Source organism: Apus apus, chromosome 4 (genome assembly GCF_020740795.1).
Source record: "Apus apus isolate bApuApu2 chromosome 4, bApuApu2.pri.cur, whole genome shotgun sequence".
Lineage (NCBI taxonomy): Eukaryota > Metazoa > Chordata > Aves > Apodiformes > Apodidae > Apus > Apus apus.
In genome coordinates, this window is record NC_067285.1 from 29,654,903 (window position 1) to 29,676,593 (window position 21,691).

A 21,691-nucleotide genomic window follows, 5' to 3' on the forward strand; every position below is an offset into this window, starting at 1 on the left:
CACATGGCCATATGTTCTTATGCTTTCCCTGCCAAAAAATGCAGCAATTTGCTTAAAAATATGCTTTCAAACTGTACATACAAGCTATATTACTATTCTTGTTTCATATCTTCATTCTAATTAACATCACAGAACATGGTTCAGTTAAAAAAAACAAACAATAAGCCATGCATGACCTGGAAACAGGTGTAAGATATGAAGAAAACAAGTCTAGGAAAGCTACAGCATAATTATTACTTGGAGATTTGAAAGGTTTCATGCATCATCATCTGCCCATTTGTCATTCCTAAAGTATAAATGCAGAGATTAACTATTTATAAAGAGAAATTTGGGAAAGACCATGGCAAATACGTATACACTGCAGTGAATTACTCTTATCACTTTCAAGTGTGTGTAACCTCCAACATAAATCTCATACACCTTTATTAATTGTAAACTACATATTTTAGACAGTAAGGTATAAACTTCATGGAAGAAAAATCCGCTGAGAACTTTTGAATACCAAGTCACTATTTTGTAAGTTTTTGGAGTCTGTGAGACTATCCTTGTATACCATTTTATGGATTTTCTCTGTCCTTATATGCATTTGATTTTGGTGATATTGGCTTCCCTTTCAGAAGGATGCTAAGCTAGCTAGACCTTTGGTTTGACTCTACAGATTCTTCTGTTCTTATGCTCAAATACCTTGATGAGTTAATCTATATGGGCATAGATATATCTTACAGTGTTATTACTCTATCCTCCCTACCTTTGGCATACATTTTCTGCAGTTCTTTACATAGAGAGATTTTTTTTTTTTCCCCATGTTTCTTATAAGGCATTTTTCCATTTAATTGGGTAATATCATACAAGTTTGGGAAGGAAGACTGAATTAAGACTGAAGTAAGATTGCTTGGAGCACGAAAACTAAAGGGGTAATTCTATGCTTAAAATATATAAAACTAGATAAAACTCTGGGGATGAATACAGAGAAAACTAGGAAGAGTGAATTTATTAATATGGTTAGTGTACTTCAAAGAATATCTTGTGTTTTTACCAAGTCTTCTGCATTGTGTTCTATGCCACCACACCCGTGGCACTGCCTCCTGTTGGTACGTTTCAATTCAGCAAAATAAAATAGGACTGAAATCACACGCACTGCAACAAATTATCCTGGTCTTATCAGCATTTATAGCTAAGACTTCCACGTATTAATAAAGTTAAATTAGCTAAATGTAACATCAATATACTTATCTCTGAAAGAGATACTCTGTGACTGAAGTTTATTTGGACTGTGATGATTCTGGGGCATTTTGATGTGACTGTTGCAACTTGACAAAACAGTATTTCATCTATTAACCCACACATTGATATCTGTAGCAACAGTTTGAAGACTGTTCATTTCAGAAACATCTGCAATCTACATTTGTGTTCATTAGTAGAATGCTTACCTTTATGTGAAACAGCTTCATAATACAAAAATAAATAAATAAAACCCAGAAGTCTCACTGAATTCACTTGGAATAGCAGAAGACATGAGGAAAATACATACACTTATTTCAAACAAGAAAAATGCAGCAGCATATTATAAACTAACAAATTGTTTTATCTTCAAGAATTAAATTCTCCTATAGCTTTAACTCATGTAAGTAAAAAAGTGGTACCTTGTTTGAACTGAAGTCAATCTTTGGTTGCATCTTCCATACACTGCATTCTTCTCACAGAATCTGAAAAAAAAAAAAAAGGCAATTCTTTAAAACTTTTCCTTTCATGACTAAGAAATACACTTAGCTAATGTTAGAAAACACTATTTTTCCCCCCATAGTTTTTGCATTGTTAAGAACACCAATATACATACCTTAAAAGTAGCAAATAAAGTGTAAAAGAAACCTGGAAAAGGTTACACCTGGTAAGTAACTTCATGGAAGGGAAAGTTTAAAAAACCCTGCACAGTGCTTCTAAAACAATGCAGGCAAGCATTGCCCTTCCCTTCCTGTCCAGGAGAATTTAAGAATGAGGGTATGTTACAATGCCCGATACAGAACCGTAATTCCTTATTTTAGTATAGTATTTCAATTGTGTTAACAAAAGCCAGAGCAAATCCAGGCAGATGTAGAGCCTGAAACAAAATTGTGTACTGTAGGGTATCAGAAGCTCTTCAAAAATTCATCTATTCTCTTAGGAAATTACTGCTATCCCCAAAGGTCGATAACTAACTGAATATTATCACTACTTGCTTTAATGAAACCAGATTTCCTCTCTCTAATTAGCACTAATAAGCTCTAGCTAAGCCAGTTTACAAAGATATGAACAAAAAGCACCATTTCATCTTCTTAATTTTACAGTGGAGTAAACCCACAGGCTATTCAAAAACTCACATCTTCAAATTTACAAAAGAAAATAACTGAAGCTACAGTCTCTAAATAAGTTGAGATGTCTAAACACAGAGTCCGTGAAAAGCAAAGGAAGAACAAAAAATTAAGATTGTGACTCTGATGATATTTTAGTTGTAGTTCGCAGAGACAATAGGTTAGATCACTACTTTCCTTCCTTTCTGTACTTTGGCCTGTTAATCTGGAAGAAAAGGCCTGAAATTGCATTATGCAAAGTTCTGAAGGACTTCTTCCACTGCTATTTTGGTTAAATCCTATGGAAGATTATACGTGCTGCATGTTCTGACCAGTCTTATGAACCAATTAAAGAGGTCTTGCCACTTCTGTGGCTGTTCAATGTGTAAGATGTGCACACTACTACAAAACATCCATATTATCCCTTCAGTTTAGCAATGGATGCCTGTGACTGTGAGAAGGGAAAAGGGCCTCAGAAGTGTGTAACTGGAATAGAGTGACCCTGACAAAAAAAACAGTAATTTTGTCTTGTCCTGACTTGCTGCTTTCTAGATCTCTGACTGGTCCAACACAACTGAAGGCATCCAGATTTGGAAAACAAGAGTAACTCAATGGGAGCTAGTTAGAAAACCAAGACCTGAGAAAACACTTTTTCCTGCCCTATGATGGATACCACCAATGAAAAACTTGTCCTGTGAAATATGGTTTTACAACAATACAATGCTTTTTAGCAGAAAGTAAAGCCAGTCAGAATTCAGATGCTTTTTCACACTTTATCAAGAACTCAAAAATCTGCCTGCTACAGTGAAAAGAATCATGCTTCTTCGCAGCACATTTCTCAGAAGCATACAACTCTGTCATAGCTACATCTCAAGCAAGCAGGCAGGAAAAACTGGATTCCTAATTAGTATTTTCATATACACCAGTTCTGAAATTCTTCCTATTGAAGGAGCCAAAGGACCCCCTGGACTATCAACAAGAGGTCTCAACAATAAACACTAGCCTTCTGTAAGTCAGATCTTCACAAATCAGTAACAGCCAGTTGTATAAGATAGTTCTGGCAAACAACTGTATGAAGGAGGTGTCAGTCCCCACAAGCAGGAATAAAATTTTCCCTGATAACTTTTCATAAGACTTTCTGAACATTTCACATTGTTCTTGTTGACTTGCAGCTATTGTTGAAATTAATCTGCTGCTTTGGAAAGAATATTCTCAGATACTAAGTTCCTCTTGTTTCACCAGAAGTGAAGACAAACTTCTGGATTTCTTGTGAATACCTCTATCCTCTCCATGTAACACTCTTTACAAGTCCAGAAACCTGCCAACACATCATTTTATGTGCTGACACAGCTAATAATTTTAGTTTAGGTTTAGAATAATTATTACATTTTAGAACATAATACATTCTTCTGAGATCAGAATTCTGATATTGGAGAACTGAGGCAAAACTTCACATTTTTATTTTGAGCAGACTGCCACAAACAGATAAAACTTCTATGAACCAGCATAATGCACAAAACCAAAACTATAGAAGAGAATTATCTTGTAACAGACAGACTCTTTGAGACTGAGTTGACTGCATTACTATTTTTGTTGACAAAACAAAATTAGTAGATGAAGGCACTTAAGCAGATTTAAAATATGTGGCTATTAAACTGTGTTGCATAAATTTACTCTCAGCTAATTCTCATCAGGTTGCAGATGAGGTCTACCCTACAAAGTAAAAGATGGCTTAAGAAGTGCAAACAAAAGATAATATTAAATGACAAGCATATGAGGCTTGGAAGCATTATTGCTAGTCCTATTTAATACTCCTAATAATTATTAGGAAGACAATAAACAGCATGATAATGAAATCTCCAGATTAGAGGGATTAGAAACATGAGCAGAAATTACCACCAAAATGCAATTTGGAAAGTCACAGGCTAAGACATCTGGAACAAAATAACCTAAACGGTTGGCCTACCTATTTTCAGGATCAGGGAAAACTGGAGCTTGATGATGTAATTAAAAACACAGCACATGTGCATGTATGTATTCCTATAGAGAGAGAGATAAGTGCATACATATGGGACATGTTTGGATCAGACAGAAGCAGGAATTCTCCAATTGACTACACTTGATCAGAAAACATGGACATTTTCAAGAAAGCATATGGAAGTTCCTCAAAACTGATTTTGTTTTTTAAAGAAAATCTTTAAAATTTAGTTTGTTTTTAAGATTGAAGGAAAGTTATGCAGTGTAATCAGATCCATAATACAGACTAAACTTCTCCCATGAGTTTATGCTAAAGTTCACAATTTGCCTCAACTCTAGGTTAAATTTCCAGGTTCCAAGAGTGAAGCTGCATGCTTATTACTGCATTAACTTCTGGGAGTCCAATTAGATACGAATCACGAGGAGTTCATAGGAAGACAATGAAAAGGATAAAAACCATCATAGTTTGCTAAAGAGTATTAAAAGGAGCTGGATGCATTTATAATGGCTACAGGGTAATTCAAAGAAGAGGGTAGACCAGCCCTTTGGCTGTACCAAGAGACTCAAAACCAGACAATCATAAAACAATTTGCTAGAGGAACTTAAAAACCAAACAAAAACACACACACCAAAAAAACAAACAAAAAACCCCAAACAAAAAAAAACACCCCAAACCACAAACAAGATAATAAAAAAAAAAACCAACCACAACCAAATTCTATTTCATGGTAAGATTTTCATTACCACAAAATACTGTCCCAAATGAACCTTCAGCATTTTCAAGCGCGCATCAGCCAAGCCATACATTTTGGTATGTCCATCAATAAATTAATTTTTTTAAAGATATTAATTTGCTTATTGACTTCTCTTTAACTTCCTTGTCTCTTTAACAAAATAATGTCTGCCTAGTGAAATGTCTTGGCTCTTTAGTCCTTTAGAATGCATATTAGTCCTGTTAACTCTCTGAAGTAAGAAAGAACAGTAGAGCCTAATTTGTTACTAAATGTAAAGATAGAAATAGATATACAAGAGTTTTACTCATTATAAGTAAAATGGGGATGTAATATAAACACAGAACATTATTTCAAATGTTACATGCATGTAGATACACGAACACAGAACCTGCAACACAAGCATCTGCATACAAGCAGCTTTTTTTCACCCACTTCCCTGCATTGTACTTGTGACAAAACTATTTTAAGTATTTCACATCTCCTGCTTTCTTTCTTTTTTTTTTTTTGCACCCATTATTATCATGACAGCTGGAAAGCTGAATGGGGAGGACTTGTTATCCACCAGAAACAGTTATCCCACAAGTTAGTGTAGACTCCATACCAGTGACACACTGGCATGCTCATAAATACATAAGTAAAATTAATTTAACTCCATAGTCTAAGCCAAAGCATAGTAAATTCTCACAAATAAAATACAGTTAAACTGGAAAACAAATTTGAAACTAGAACTGCTACATAAGTGTTAGGTTTTGCAGTTAAAGCAACATAGAGGTCACCTTTTTATTCAGAGAAGAGTTTATAAAAAAAAGAAAAAGCTAAATATCATCAACTTACTACATGTTGTAACAAAGCACTATTTATACGCAGTTAATTGACACAAATGCCTCTCCTGAAAAATCTCTTATCATCAACAATTTGTTTACATCCAGCAGATCCTTTAAAGCCACCTGCCTCAGCCCTTTAGGGTCAGCAAGGCTAAACTATGAAGCAGTTGGGTTTGTAAATTATATCCCAATGTTGCAATAATGCAGCCACAGGAAACGGCTATTTGTTATAATACTACTACTTTGTCTTTTAAAAATTTCTTGCTGTAAAAACCACATAAGGAACATTACTAGAAGAACACTCACACTTCAATAATTTTCCATTTAAAAAATCCAATTATAAGATATTCTCAGCAAGCTGTAATTTTCCTTTCCCCTTCTGTCTAATATTGAAAAGCAACTAAAGGAAAAAGACAAAAGATCAATTAAAGAAAAAGATGGTGGAATAAGATGTTACAAACCCAGATTTTTTACAGGATCACAGGAGTTAAATTTACATAAAGATTTAGGGCCAGTTCCAAACATAGGCTTTAGACCCTCATACCAGACTGGTGTGACTACTATAGTAGTAAGCCCTACCGCTCAGGTGGACTTAACACAGAGTTTTGCCAATAAAAGAGTGATAAAGATTTGGGACCCAAGCTAGTACCTGCTCTGCCAAGTATGAGCAAGGGCATGGCTTGTCCTTGCTTCTGAAACATGAATGCACCTGACTTCATGGACATGCTCTAATTCACCCCCAAGAAACCTGCATACTGAAACAGAGATTGTTCGTTTGTTGAGCCATTCAACATTAGTCACTGCAGTGCTAAGAATCTTTAATTTTCACTCTTCATTTCCTTTCACTGTTTAAATTACTTGTATTAGTTGCCATGACTTCATGATTAATGTAAGCAGAGCAATCAGAAATTTCCTAGGACAAGATTTCCTTCTGCTCTAACTCTACTGAGCAGATTCTTCAGGTGCAGAAAGGCATATGTGGAAAAAAACAGTTACTATCATTTTATGAGGCAAAAAACTCTTAAGTAAAAAAAAGTGTAATTTTCCTTTGTGTTCTCTAGTAAGTAAATTGTAAAGGAACCTGAGTCAAGGGCTCACAATCACAGAGTAACATATACTCAAGTACAACTTGTCCTATGTACATTCCAGTTTTAAAACACATTAGCTTAGGCATTGTAGTTTGCACACTTTATAAATACATATTTTATCCTACTTTAAATCCTTTCCAAATTCAACAGCAAATCAAGAGCACAGCATTGTTCCATCTCTCCATAAGCTTTTTCCCTTTAAGAAGAAAACTGTGTCAAAGCCACATGGCTTCTCACCTACAGCCAAGTGATTTATTTCCTCAAGAAAAAATGGAGCAGATAAGAAAGGATGATCTATTGCAATGTGGTCCCGCAAGCTGTTACAGCAGGGCCCCGAGTAGCATTGACCTGCACTTGGTCACATCAGGTTTGTTATCGCTGCCCTCAGAGATGAGCCACCTCTCCACAAAGAGCACGGCTGGCACCTGGGAGGCACTCTGACACACAGGGTAGCAAGTACACCTGGTACTTCTGCCCATCTGCCATGCAGAGACCAACCAAGACCCCCTGCTGAAATAAATCTGGCTTTGCAACCCAATGAGAAAACCTTTTGACCAGAGATACAGCAAGCAGAGGAGGAACATTTTCTGCTTGCTTTCCAGCAGCTGAGGATAACCTGGGGAAGATTAAAGGCAAATAATTTGAAAGCAGTCTCTGAATTAGATGGAATTAGCTCTACATGAAGATTTAAGAGGACCAGAGGAGATGTGAACAGGCACCTAATATCTGAACATAAGATATTTGCACACTTCCAAGAGTAATCAGGATCCATGTGTGAGCTGTCCATGTAAATCTGTTCCTTCTGGCACAAAACATGGGGTTGCCCAGAAAAAACATTCATACATTAGATCTTTACCCCTTGAAAACAGAGATACATTGCTATCTGAATTCTTCAGGGAGATCAGGCAAAATAAACTATTCTCTCACCTTTCTCAGCAGTTCCTCGCCACTGAAAAGATGGGGGTTCTTTTCCCTCCTTCCACTGCAAAGATAGGTTTTTCTTCCCCACCCTTCCCCCCCCCCCTTTTTTTTTTACTGTATGAGAAATAATATAAAGACTAAATTGAATGGAGCTGGTGGGAGAAGTTGTGACAATGTGATAGGCAGATGAACGTCTTATCTCTTGAAAGCTCAGCACAAACAGCTTGATAAAGGCTGCTCAAAACAACATTGATACTCTTTCAAAAGAAGTAATGTATCTACCACAATAAGCAGTCAAAACCTTTTATGAATGAGACCTATCTCTAAGACCCTGCACAGAGGTCCCTATGTAACTCCTCTCTGCACAGAGATTTATGAAGGCAGGTTTGTGACTACTGATTTACTGAAGCCTTTTGATCCTGGGCTGTGATCCTGTTAGCTCTCACAAAGGCAGGGCAGTGAGGCCCTGCTGCTGACTGCATGTGGGGCTTCTAAGAAATTTCACACTACTGCAGGCAGGAGTATTGGGATGAAACAATAGATGGATATGTCTTGGGTCTGATACTGAGTAAATAAGTAGAAGATGTTGCAATAGAGTAGATATGGTATGTGCAGAGATACAGGAGTCATTAACAATCATGATCTCTAAGCATTTTTAGATTCCATTCAAATTTTAGAAGTTGTGCCTCAAAAGATGTCTCTTTCAATACAAGATAAGTTTCTTATTTATTGCTTTATCATGATGTGTTGCAGGATAAAGCTGACAGCTATTATGAATCAAGTCTGTAAGTCTATAAATCTCAGGCACCATTTGGACAGAATTACTAGGCAGTGGCATTACACCAGGTTCTGATGAGCAAAGTGGAAAACTTAAACTACAAAAGCTTATTTTTTTACACTTCATTTAGTTACTGAAAACATAAGTAGAGATCAAGCTGTGTTGAGAAGTGATGCCTGGTTAGCTACTTAGAAGCAGAGTTGTAACCCTTCCCATGCAAACAAAACAAGTGCTGTATCATAAGGTGACTAGAAGTCCATTCAGAGATACCCTGATTAAATCAATCAGCAGCAGCAAATGACAAATCCTAGCCAGAAACTCACTGAAGTCCCTTCATTGCTCCTTCAAAAAGTTTAGACTTGTGTCTACAAAGTAACTTCACATTTTCTAAGATGAAACCAGTTATAGGGAGTTATCTGAAATCAATTATGCAACGGCATCCACTTACAAGACACTTAGCAGCTTTCTGTGATGAGAACGACTTGACCTTGAGCAGCACATTTTATTTGTGACATTAGAACTATAGGAGTATTTCTGCTTCACCACAGGAAGGAAGCAGGTCTAGTAGACAGTCATCCTTGTATGCATCAGATTTTGAGCTGCTCAGCTAAAGTGCCAAAAGTTGACCAAGTTGAATTTTACCTGCAGCATTACAGATATCCACATATTACTGGCTATCAGAGTTTGTTCCATTTTCATTCTTCCCTTAACTGTGTATTAACCACAAGTCAGTTGTAAGACAGTATCTATCTGGTACTTTACATCCAGGAACACATTCTCACCAAGTGTAAATAGGCATAGTGGCCTCATTTGAGAGACTTACAGGAATACACACAAGCTGGAAATCTCATCTGTAGCCTCCAAAGCAATTGAAATACAAAAGGATGCTTTGAGATGAAAGATTGTTTCTAGGGAAAATATAGCATTTTGTTACATAGTAAAGCAGAGCAAGCTCTAAACTAGTGGTGTGCATTACTTCCTGGGATTTAAAAAGAAGCTGAGTTAAGAAGCTGTTAAGGTTTATAGGTATCCTCTTGCCCAGATTGGGCACTTCCGAGTATTAACAATGAAGCAGTGGTAATGACCTACAGAGCAACAAAAAGTTGGTGAGGTTGTATTTGAATCTCTTTCGGTTCCATTTATGGCAAAACTAAATAAAAATAAATGCATTCCCTCTCTGTTCAGTACGATTTGCCTATCATTTATCCCTTACCTGTAAACTACCAGTAAAGTACTAATTGACCCATTTAATTTTTTCTCCCTTTTTGCATTGTTGTAAGAACAGTTTCTCTGTTTTTCTCCACCCTCAGTCTAGCATCCTTCAGCCTTCCATGAATTCTGGAAAAGGAGTCTCTATTCATGAAAAAATAAAACAGGAAGGGGGCAGGAAAAAAGATACTATGAGATTGATCAGGCCATTGAGTTCTGCACAGGCCAAGCTAGATTATATGTATTTTGGTGACTGAAAGTCATTGAGATACTGAAATTCTAGAGAGGTCTGGAGTAACTGAAAGTAAAAAAACATAGGTAGAAAAGAGAAAAGTTTATTGCAGAGACAACCTATATATTTATCTACATATCACTCTCCGAAAAACATGCCACAGGATTTCCCAACAATCTACGAGATTAGAGAACCAGACATTTGAACATTTGCAAAAATAAGTTTCTTACTGAGCTAGGAAAGCACACCCCCTCTTGTGCAAGTTGCTCCTCACATCTTTCTGCCATCCCTGTTCGTTATCAGATGAGAGCAGAGGCAAAACAACTCTAGTGCAGGATGTACTTCAATTAAAGGTTGGATTTCTCAGAGTTTCCTATTACCAAGGACTCTGCCTTTCTTGCTTTATTTCTATGTGATTACCCTCTTCTAATTTATAGCTTTGCAGTAGCAACACTAGTTAAAACTGAAATGGCACTTCCACTCTAAAGCTTTATTTTATTCCTTTAATTTGAGTTCATTACTTCAGTTACCATAAAAAAGTGCTTTCTGGCAATACTTTTACTCCTCCGTCCCCTCCAACTCAGCAAAAAATATTCGTCATTCCGCAAGGACACTGGATGGCTGATCCTGTGCTCTCTCTTTCATAGCCTGTAGATTTGTCTTCAATGACAGCTTCTGGAGGTAAAAGCCCACAAGAATACTGCTAAAGTGTTTGCCTAGGAGACAATTTGAGTTTCCAGAGAATGGAATGTCTATTTGCCCTGTATACATTATAGAAGTAAAGAGGACGGGCTTTGACCCCTGACAGCATGTAACTTCTCCACTTCTATTTTAAGGTTTCTTAAATCCTCAAAACCCCTGCAAATTTTACAAGAGATGTGAATCAAAAATTAGCATGTATGACGGGTACATAAGAAGTCACAGCCTGCAGTCTTGAGCTGTACTTATTGTGCAGAGAGTAAGAGAGTAGCTTTAGTCTCAGCACTATTACCATAAGTAGAAAACAAAACAAGTGCACAAGTCTGAGACCTCTAAGTTCCTCAAATCCATTAATCTATTTGATTAAGGTCATTGCAGGAGAGTGACAAAGCAGACCAAGATTTATTTCTATAAAAACACATAGTCTGTCAAGAGACTTGTGGAAGCAACAAGAAAGGGCTATTGAAAATTCGTAAAGGGTAATTGTCCCACACCAAGTTCCAGTGACAGGAATTTGTTGACTTTATTAACAGCTTTTATTTTGTGTAAGCATTCAGTCCTAATTCATAGTTTCTCTAATATAATTTTAGATACTAAACCCACATTTTCTTACTCGCATAGTATTTCCAAAAGTGAATACAGGCTTTCTTGATTTCTGTAATCCATAAAATTATTCCACACATTTTTGTGCATACATACAGGAAATACTGCAATACTGCCCAGTGGAGAAAAATGATTACACTAACTGCCCCCCAAAATAACAACAAAAAAATAGCTTCAAAATTGTCCTGTTTTTCATTATTTATCTTTAAAGATATGAAGCAAGAATGGGTAAAAATCTTTGGGTCAAACTCAAATGGTGAATAAGAGGTGCTCAGCCAATGGTAAACTATGTACCCCACAAACTAGGGAGGTAAATCACCTCTTTTTTCCAGGCTGTACTTCACATCTAGCTTGTGGGACTAAAAAATTACTGCTTCTCCGTACTATCTGCCTTTAAAAAAAAAGAAGAAAAAAAACCAACAACAAAACAGAGAGGCTGCTATGAACTGGTTGTCTCAATTACACTGATTTTGAATTGTCCTCTGATGCATCCGTATAATGGCCTTTCTGTCCAATAGCCTATGAGATCAGATGGGCTATTGGGATATTGGAGCAACTGTAAAGAAACAAATATTACAGAAGCTTTTTTTTCATAGGGCTCATGTGTTTTTTTCAGAAGAAAAACAAGAGGAATACTGCACCACATTCTATCAATTATTTCTGCCCATTCTTCTTTAATTTTCATTTATAACAATTTAGATTCTCATTGTTATTACATAGTTGGTTTCTGCTAATGAAAATAGGTCAGATAAGGAGATTTTAAAATGTGCTGACTACCACACCAGTTCACTGAGTGCTGTGCATAATGGTCATACTATATAAAAATCAATAAATAATTACAGCATAATGGAGATGGCTATTAATGATTTAAATTATAGATGTTGTTCTGTGACTCTTCATTGGCATTTTCAGGGCATCTTTTTTCTTGTTCTTCCTGGGATTTTGAAGGGCAAAAGTAAAAATGAAGTCAATGGTGGAAATTACAGCTTCCAAGACCATCCTTTGTCCATGACAGATTATATAGCCCTCTGGAACCTCAAATTGAAATATACTGTTTTTCTTTATCTTTAGCAGGATATACCAGGCAATTTTAGTCAACTTGGTGTCTTTTGGCTTTACGAGTGGCAATGAGACATTGAACTAGTCTCACTATTTTCTGTCCTGATGTTAGCTGTGACATTTGCAGTGTTACAAACATTTCTGCAGTGCAGAATCTTCTGCAGTTCAAAGCTGTCTGTTTTTTGTACTGAAACAGAATGTAAGAATTGGAAACAAGAGGCCATTTAAGAAACTACAAAAAATCTGCAGACATACTTGAAGGAAAAATCCAAATTTGCATCCCTTAGCAAAACTTTCACAAAACACCCCTAATTCTAGTAAGAATCTATTAGTTCTGTTACTTGAATGGCTCAACCACAGATTCCATTTCATCCCAAAAGCAGCAAAATACAACATGACAGCAAAAGCAGAATAGAGAAAACCAAACACAGATGATAAAATTCTCTGCTAGTGATATTGTGGCTGGGTAAGAATCAGAATAAGACAGTCTAATTTACTGAATAAAATTGACTTGCAGTTTTCTGAGCCATGAACAATTTTTCCATGGAAGACTTCAGTTTCAGGATAATCTCTCAAGGCTCTCACTCCCTTCAATGTCTGAAGTAACTAGATGTTCACTAGAGAGATAAATTCTGAACTACCCATGGTGCAAGACAGTGAAGAGGGATGAGAAGAAATAATGTGGAAAATTAAAAAGGAGGGGAAAGGAAGGATTCTATCTGTATTTTGTAATGACGAAGACCTACTATCTATGAAAGGAACTCAAGAGCAAACCTAACACGACACCTGTAGATGTAAAGGTCCTGGTCTTCAGCTTGACATAAATGGGAAATCCACCATGGACAGTGATTACACATCACATACCTACCCAGCAGCACCAGGTACTTAACATGTTTAATAAGTTCTTCTGCAGCAGAGATGGCATTGTAGCTACACATTGAGTTGTGCTACCAAGGATTTTTATTAACCATTTTCTTAATAGTGTTTGTAAGGCTCCCCTGGGGTATGCCACATTTGCGGACAGGTTTCCCTTCAGATTTGGCTTGACCTATCCATATTTACAAGCTACTTTTATTCCCATCCCATACAAGCTCTCATTTTATTCCCACTGTTGCTAAAATTCCTAGGTTACAAGATTCTTCAATATGCACAATTTTTTCCCACCAGTTTTTACAGTCTATTTCTCATTCCTGCCATCAGCCTCTTGGCCTTCTCACTAACACTCCTATTTCTACCTGCTCTCCTGTACCAAATATTATTTTATTTTTTTAGATACCAAACAGGAAAAAAAACCCAAACTGAATAAAGTTACATCATTCACCTAGGAAATATCTCTGATGTTTCATAGTATTAATACAAGAACCCTGGACTTTTACCTCAGAGGGTTTTTCATAAGCTACTCTCCGTCCAGCTCCAAAAACAGACGTGACAACATCCACATTCCTTCATCACTGAAGCAACCTGACCCCAGTAAACATGTTGCAGTAATGCACTGTTGTCCTCCAGTCTCCTGGAGAACAAGACTCAAAGGTGGCTGAAGCCAAACAGAAGTCTGCCACCCAAAGCCTTCATGCAGCTTCTCTGCTCAGCACTTTGGGGATTTGCTGACTGGGACTCCTGCAGCTTTGTTGAATTTTATATAAGAAGGTTGTAAGGATCATTCCAGCTAGGAAAGAAGAAAGAAAAACCCAAACCCTCTAGACTTAATATAGGAAAAAAAAATATGCTTTGACTTTAGTAAATAATAATGTTTAAAATTACTGGTTCCCTTGTAGCTGTGCAGGACAAAAGGGCTGGTATTCCTGCCTTGCTTTAGAGTTGTGGCAAAGAAGGGAAGGGAGATTTGGTTCAAAGAAGTAACCTTGGATATTTGTAAAGCAACAACCCTGCAGTTTTGGAGGAAACTCTCAGCTTAGCACTGGTTTTCTTAATGTAACTGCAACAGAATTTCTGGGTGATCCCTGGCAAACCCTGTTGTCAGAGCTCACAAAGGAGCTTTCCATGAAAATAAAAAACCTCCCCCCCAAAAAAGGAGTTTCTTTCTCTGAAAACAAACACCCTTTTCTGATCCATTTATCAAATACTCTTCATTTTATGTCCCCAGTAAAATAACACTAAATACCAAGAAAAGAAAAAATATTAATAGATAACTTTTAATTAAATAAAAAGTAATAATAAATCATTGTGACCATTTTCCTTTCCTCCCAATACTGTTTCTAATGCTAATGTGTCCCTATTTCCTGTCCATCTTCTTTAAAGGAAAAAAACAAGGAATGTACACATTCAAGTAATAGAATGTCTTTGTCAGTTCATCCAAAATGTGCATTTCTATTAAACAGCCAGGCCTTTTCCTTCACACCACTGGAATGCCTGATTTTACTCAAACTGCTACAGTATATATACACAAATAAGTTATAATTCTCCCTCCTTTCAAGAACTGTGCCTACCCACTAGCTCACAACTGACTTGGTTCCACAGCAAAAGCAGCAGTGTGACAATATTATAATGTATGCCAGGTCATTATCAAAATGTTGCAGAAAATTTTTCCATCATTTCCATGTTTCTATGGCATCGTGCCATGATCCTTCTCTTCCTCCATAAGGCAGTCAAGCAAGAAAATATTGTCGTAATCCTTTCTGTGTCACACAAACAGTAATCTCCTTGCTGTGTCAGAAGCAAATTTCTATCTGTATGTGTCAGGTCTCACTCAAGAATAAGTTGCAACAGCTTTCATTGTAATGATAGATAGTTACATAAACTACTTACACATGTTTAAACACAAACACACTGATGTAAGATCCAAGTTCCAAGCTGCAATTCAATCTTTGGCTTCTTGCATTTCTAAACAACTCAGATGCACACTCCCTTTTTCTGGAATGTAGGAATTCCTTGCAGCATGCTATACCACTGCCTGGCATGCTTAAGTGTCTATGCTACTCTCAACTTCAGAAGCAACTGAGCATTTGAAATATTTTCACAGCCTCTTGTGAAGAGATTTAAATGACCTTAACATATACAAGCAAACCAGCTAAAGAGTAAGTGGAGGAACAGAAGGCTGCCCAGCACCCCAGAAGTACCCCAGATCCTCACGGGGTGGAAAAAATTCTGGCTAGAGTTCTGGCTAGGCATGGGTTTGGAACAGAGCTCAGGTCAGCAGACAGCACAGGCCCTCCACTGAATTGCAGCCTTGACTACAGACTCGGAGAAAGCTTTGGCCTTTTTTTTTTTTTTTTCAATTCTTTTTTAATCATTGGAGCAAGCATATACCGGAAGATTTTTTATTAATTACATTCAAGCCTGCAGGGGTGGTTCAAATGTCAGGCTGCAACAAAAGGAAGTGATTACATGACAAATGGAGTAACAAGCACTTACGATCTCAGAACCAAAAGGGATATAAATAGGCTTCTTACCCAAAGAAACCAAAAGACAGATAATCACTTTCAGAGAAATGGTAAGATTGTAGTCCAAGACACAGAAAACTTTGTGAGAAACCACCTCATGTTTTGCAAAACCAAGGGGTAGTCTCCATAAACAGGTCTCACTATTGCAGAAAAATTGTAGGTACCACCCTTTAACCTGCAGCATAGGCAGGGAATTATTAACCTCATTGAGTCAAAGTACTAACATGAGACTAGAAAAATGAAAAAAATTGTCTCCCATTTTATAGTTTGACATCATTCCATTATTTTTCTTGCAGTATTAAAAATATCTGCTTGTATAAATAGCTACTGCAGTCACAGGGAAATTGGGAATTTGGAGGGGGAGGCTGTCAGAACAAAAGTTTAGGTTAGAGGATATACTTTTAACTTGACTCGGAAATATTTGTATGGCAGAGCTGCATTTGCAACTTGCTTATGTTATACATGTACATTAGGAAATGTACACGTGTAGAGAGCCTCATCTTTCTCTAGACTTCCACTTCAGCGTGACTAATTTTGAAGGAATATTAATAATATGTGTCTTAGGACTTTTCTTAGGAAAAAAAAAAAAAGAAAAAAGAAAAAAACAAGTTTAAACAGAAGTTTTGCAGCCCAGATGCACTTTTCACATCAGTCTGGATGTGGCCTCCAAGAGGCCATCAAGGGAAGAGACAATATCAGGCAAGGTGAAGTCAACTTTCAAAGCACAACAGAGGAAGAAATATTGTCTCAAATTAAAAGCTATAGCTTAGAAATAATAAATATAGGCTTACTAAATGTATACATAAGTTCTGTTTCCCTACAGCTTCAACACTGCCACTTTATTCTGTAATAGATTATAGAATTGTCCACATAACACCCCACTTCCACAATGGACAGTATGTTGGACTTTAGGAAAAAAAACACAACAACTTGTAACTTTAACAAAGGATAATAACTGTCTGGTAAGAACATCTGAAAGAACAAAGAACTGCCTGTACATGACATAGGACACGGCAAGTTAAATATTTTCATAATGTGTAGGATGATGAAGAGGAATGAAGCAGAGAAAAAGCACCTGGATTCCAGCAAGTAGTGCTAAATCCAGTGAGTAACCATCTGGCAGGTGGAATTCTATTTCTGTTAGCAAAAAAGGCAGAGGAGAGGGGACTGCACTTGGCCTGAAATGAAGCCACAACAGAGTACACATTGGACAAATCTGCAGCTAGTATGAGAGTCTTAGATGCCATCCATGTCTGTAAAATGCAAAATAATCTGGTGATGGATCATGACCCAATAAAATAGATGTTTCAGTATCAGCTTCAACAAGGTGAAGATTTTATTCTTGGAATGGTGTCTAATATGACTACACTGAAAGATATACATATTTTCATAACAGAATCAAACACATTAATATACAGCCAGCAAAAGTACACCCCAGACACTGCACATTCAAGTTCAGATTGTCTGATTTTTTTCTGGCTTGTTTTTTTCCTCTATATTTTTTTTTTCCCAAAAGTTTCTCAAAATATATAAAACTGAAAATACATTATTTGTGCAATTAATCATCCTTACTCTCAGTTCAAGGGCAAACTTACTTAGAGATGCTACTGATGACTGGTTTGAGAAAACTGATTAAAAAAGAAAGACCATTCATTATTCAAATCCACTTTTCAGATGGCAAGCCTTATGATCCTTACCCCTGGTTTTGAACAGCCATTTATCCCTGTGCTGGAATACATGCTGCAGAAGATACAGGATAAGGCAATATGAGACCTGGGCTATTTTGCTCTTAGAAAAAGAGAGCAGAATTAGACTGTGTTGAAGAGATGCTTCTCCCATATAAGAATGTAATTGAGTGAAACAGATCTTATCTAGCTAATTCCACTCAACTTCAGTAAAATTAAGACAGCAAGCAGCATGGCAATTTTGGAAGTATGGTTTTGTTTGCTCTAAAACAACACAGAGCTATCCTAGCTTGCTGAGCAGTTTCTCTGAATTTTGCTCTTTAAGAAGCAGATTTTGGGGAAAAGAAAAAAAAAAAAAAGAATCCTGTTGTCAGGTAAAAGAATCTTGTCCAGCTCTTACTAAAGCGTTTTTATCTTCCCTTCTGGCAGATCTGCCTAATGTGTTTTACATTGTTACTCCATACTGTTCAAACAAATCCCAGAGAAGAAAATGGTAGTTTCATCTTTATTTTTGCCATCCAAATAAGATTAATGGGCCTAGCTGAATTTTTGTTCTCCCACTCTGTCCATCTCTCAGTTTAAGAAGCTTGTGAAAAGAGAAGACTTTTCCTGATAGTTAAATTCCAGCTCCTCAACACACTACATTTAATTTGAATTTTCTAACAAGCATTCTTTGTTATAACAGATCATTCAAATAAACAATCTGCCCTGACAAAGCATCACCACATCTTTTATTACTTACTTTTCCCCTCTATTATTAAGATATTGTTACTACTGAACTAAAAACACATGAATACAAAATTGTGTCTGTGATCTAAGAGCCACAAAGGTTAATAACAGAGCCCATAGTCCAACACACACTTTGAAAGGTGCAGCTTTGTTTTTCTCACTGTTCACAGCAATTTGTTTCCTCCTTGCAGTGCATCAGCAGCCTCCTCACTGTGAACTTGTCAGTGAAAGGATATGGTTAAAAGATCTGTCAGGAAGAAAGGATGTTAGTGTTGTGAATAAGTTGTCTGTAGTGGGAAAAGGGTCAGGTCCACCATCCTGACAGCAGGAACAAAAGCTTAAGATGTTCCTCTAAGTACCAGCTGAGAAACTAGGGATTGTTAATGCCATCACATCATCACCACTCTGCATTTACATTAGCAAGTGGGCCAATGAGGTTATTTTAAAGCAGAATGTCCTACACAGCCAATTTACAGTGCAGCTAGAGCAGAACATATAAATTCAGATGATAATGCTTCTGACAGAACATGATCTCAAAAAGGGACTTCTGATAAAGCTAAATGATCAGCAGTTGAGCTACATAAGAAAAGACATTGCTCTTTGCCCAGCCCAAGATCTCAGTTTCACTGATTTTGAGAATCATGTTGCTATTTCATTGACATATATCATGTTTTATAAGGAAAAGAGCTAACTGAAAACAAAAATAAACTCACTGAAAAACTGCATTTTTGTACAAGCTCCTGTGGAAAAAGAATACTGTAGAAAAATTGAAATAACAGATAAGCCAAGATCCCAAGAGCATCCAGCTCCATTTATCTCTTTTCATGTGATGGAAAAAGTGCTCCATTCCTAAGGTGGATCAGGAAGTGACAGGCTAGAGCAAATGACAAAGTGGAGGACTCTCAAAATCCCTCTGTTCTCACCATCTTCATCCAATTCAGAAAGGAAGAGCATGTTAACAAAGCCCTGCACTGCATGGCTGTCTTGTCTTGTAGGCAGCAATTTGAAATGACACCCGCTTCTGTCACCTCACCTTCTGCTTCCGTAGGGTTACCATTGTGACAGTGATAAACTTGCACTGAGTGTGATGTGAATAGGTGAAATTCTGGGCCCATTCCAGCCATCTCTACTCTCCAGCTGGAGAATTATTACTGTTGTCAGCCTTTTGATTATCTCCAGCACCTCACAACTGGACTTTTCTGCTTCCCAATGACCGCTATGGAGCTGTAAGCACAACTTGAGGGTCTCCAAAGAACACAGAAGTTACCTCAATAATGCAAACATGAGGTTGATTACTCAGAGCTACAGTAAAATCAAGGAACATAGCTAATTCACAGAATAAATTTTGCTTGCTGCAGGCAGATGTGCTTCTCCAAAGTTTTCACAGGGGAATATTTTCCCCTAGGAAGAGTCAGTGAGAAGTTATGACATCTTTACTATGCTTTGGTTGATTCCTTGCTCAAAAGAACTCACAGTAACATCTTTCAAGTACTCAGGAGACTCACAATTAGAGAAAGGGAGGTGAAAATCTAGTCTGCAAGAGGTCTGGGGGAAGAAGTGAAAGACTACACGACTTCTTGCCCACTGCAATGCAGTAAACTGACAGAAGCTACACACCTCTGTGACTTTTGCAGGACACACTGTATTTAGTTGTGAGATTGAAAATAAATATATAATTGTTGTTAATATGTTTGTGTAACACAAAGTACTCAGTGCAAAAAGTCACACTTTAGACCACAACTGAAGCAATGCAGAAAGCAGAAGTCAGGCAACAGAAGTTTTTTTCCATCTGAAATCCTTTGCTTCATGTCATATAGGAAAAAAAACTCCAAAGCTTAAACATTTTGGGAAGGCAAGGAGGCATTTTTATTTTTGGCTGATCAAAACACTTTTGCAGGAGAACTAGAAAGACTTATTCTCCCGCCTGTATCAATACATTTAAGGATAAAACATTCAAATGGCAGCCAAAAGAAAACAAAACACCATTTGGGAAACATTGAAATAGAACGTTTCAACATCCTATTGTTTTTATTTCTTCTTTTCTAAAGTGATATAGCAGTGAATCCACATAATTTCACAGAGCATTTCACTGTAGACAGAGCTGCACAGGCTGAGCCTGAACTCCATGCAAATTTCTCTGATGAAAAAGCAAGTCAAAGGATTCCTGCCTGACTGCCCTATTTAAAAAAAAACAAACACACAAAACCAACAAACAACAAAACACACCAAACAAAACTAAACAAAAACAAAACAAAAAAAAAACCAGCAACACCACCACCACCACCCCCCCCCCCAGTTTTGGATGTTCCATGCAGAGGGACATTCACATGCTTGAGAACTGGGCTCATGCAAACTGCATAAAGTTCAACCAGGTAAAGTGCAAGGTCCTGCACCAGAGTCAGAGCAATCCCAAGCACAAATACAGGCTGGATGGATTGAAAACAGTCCAGAGGAGAAGGACTTGGGAGTGACAGTGTACAAGCAGCTCAACATGAGCCAGCAATGTGTGCTTGCAGCCCAGAAATCAAACTGTGTCCTGGGCTGCATCAGAAGAAGTGTGGCTACCAGGGCTAGGGAGGTGAGTCTTCCCCTTTACTTGGCTCTAGTGAGACCCCACCTGGAGTACTGTGTCCAATTCTGGAGCCCTCAACAGAAGAAGAACATGGAGATAACAGAGAAAGTGCAGAGAAGGACCACGAAGATGATCTGAGGGCTGGAGCATCTCTCCTATGAGGACAGGCTGAGAGAGCTGGGGCTGTTCAGCCTGGAAAAGAGAAGGCTCTGGGGAGACCTTAGTGTGGCCTTCCAGTACCTGAAGGGGTTTCAGGAAAGCTGGAGAGGGACATTTTACAAGGACATGCAGTGGTATGACAAGAGATAATGGATCAAAACTGGAAGAGGGGAAATTTAGGTTAGATATTAGGAAGAAATTCTTTACTGTGAAGGTGGTGAGACACTGAAATAGGTTACCCAGGGAAGTTGTGGAAGCCCCATCCCTGGAAGCATTCAAGGCCAGGCTGGATGGGTCCCTGAGCAACCTGATCTAGCAGGAGGTTGCCCATGCAAGGGGGTTGAAACTAGATGATCTTTAAGGTCCCTTCCAACTCAAACCATTCTATGATTCTATGAAATTCCTTTAACCAGGAAGCAACATTCTACACTGTAAGATTACATATGTGTTTCATTTGAAACACACAAAAAGAGCAAACTTTCTGTTCAATATCGTAACTAAGAGCAAGAATTCTATTGGTTCAGTTGAGCTTGGAATAGTTTATACAAAGTCATCAGCATCTCTTAGTGACAACATTTTTAAAAACCTCTAAACTCATTCGAAGCTACACTCATAACCATCCTCCCAGTCATAGGACTTCTCCCCTAGCAAAATTGTTTTAAACAAATGGCAATAAACCAGCTACACAAACAAT

The 21,691-nt window shown here is 37.5% G+C and overlaps 1 long non-coding RNA gene across 1 annotated transcript in view; it reads right to left on the bottom strand.

Annotated features, from left to right (window-relative positions):
• LOC127383861 (uncharacterized) overlaps positions 1-21,691 on the bottom strand; it is a 144,828-nt gene that overhangs the window by 97,822 nt on the left and 25,315 nt on the right. Inside the window, exon 2 of the long non-coding RNA XR_007889321.1 lies at positions 1,644-1,706. This is a non-coding gene — a long non-coding RNA (uncharacterized LOC127383861). The remainder of the gene's footprint in view (positions 1-1,643; positions 1,707-21,691) is intronic.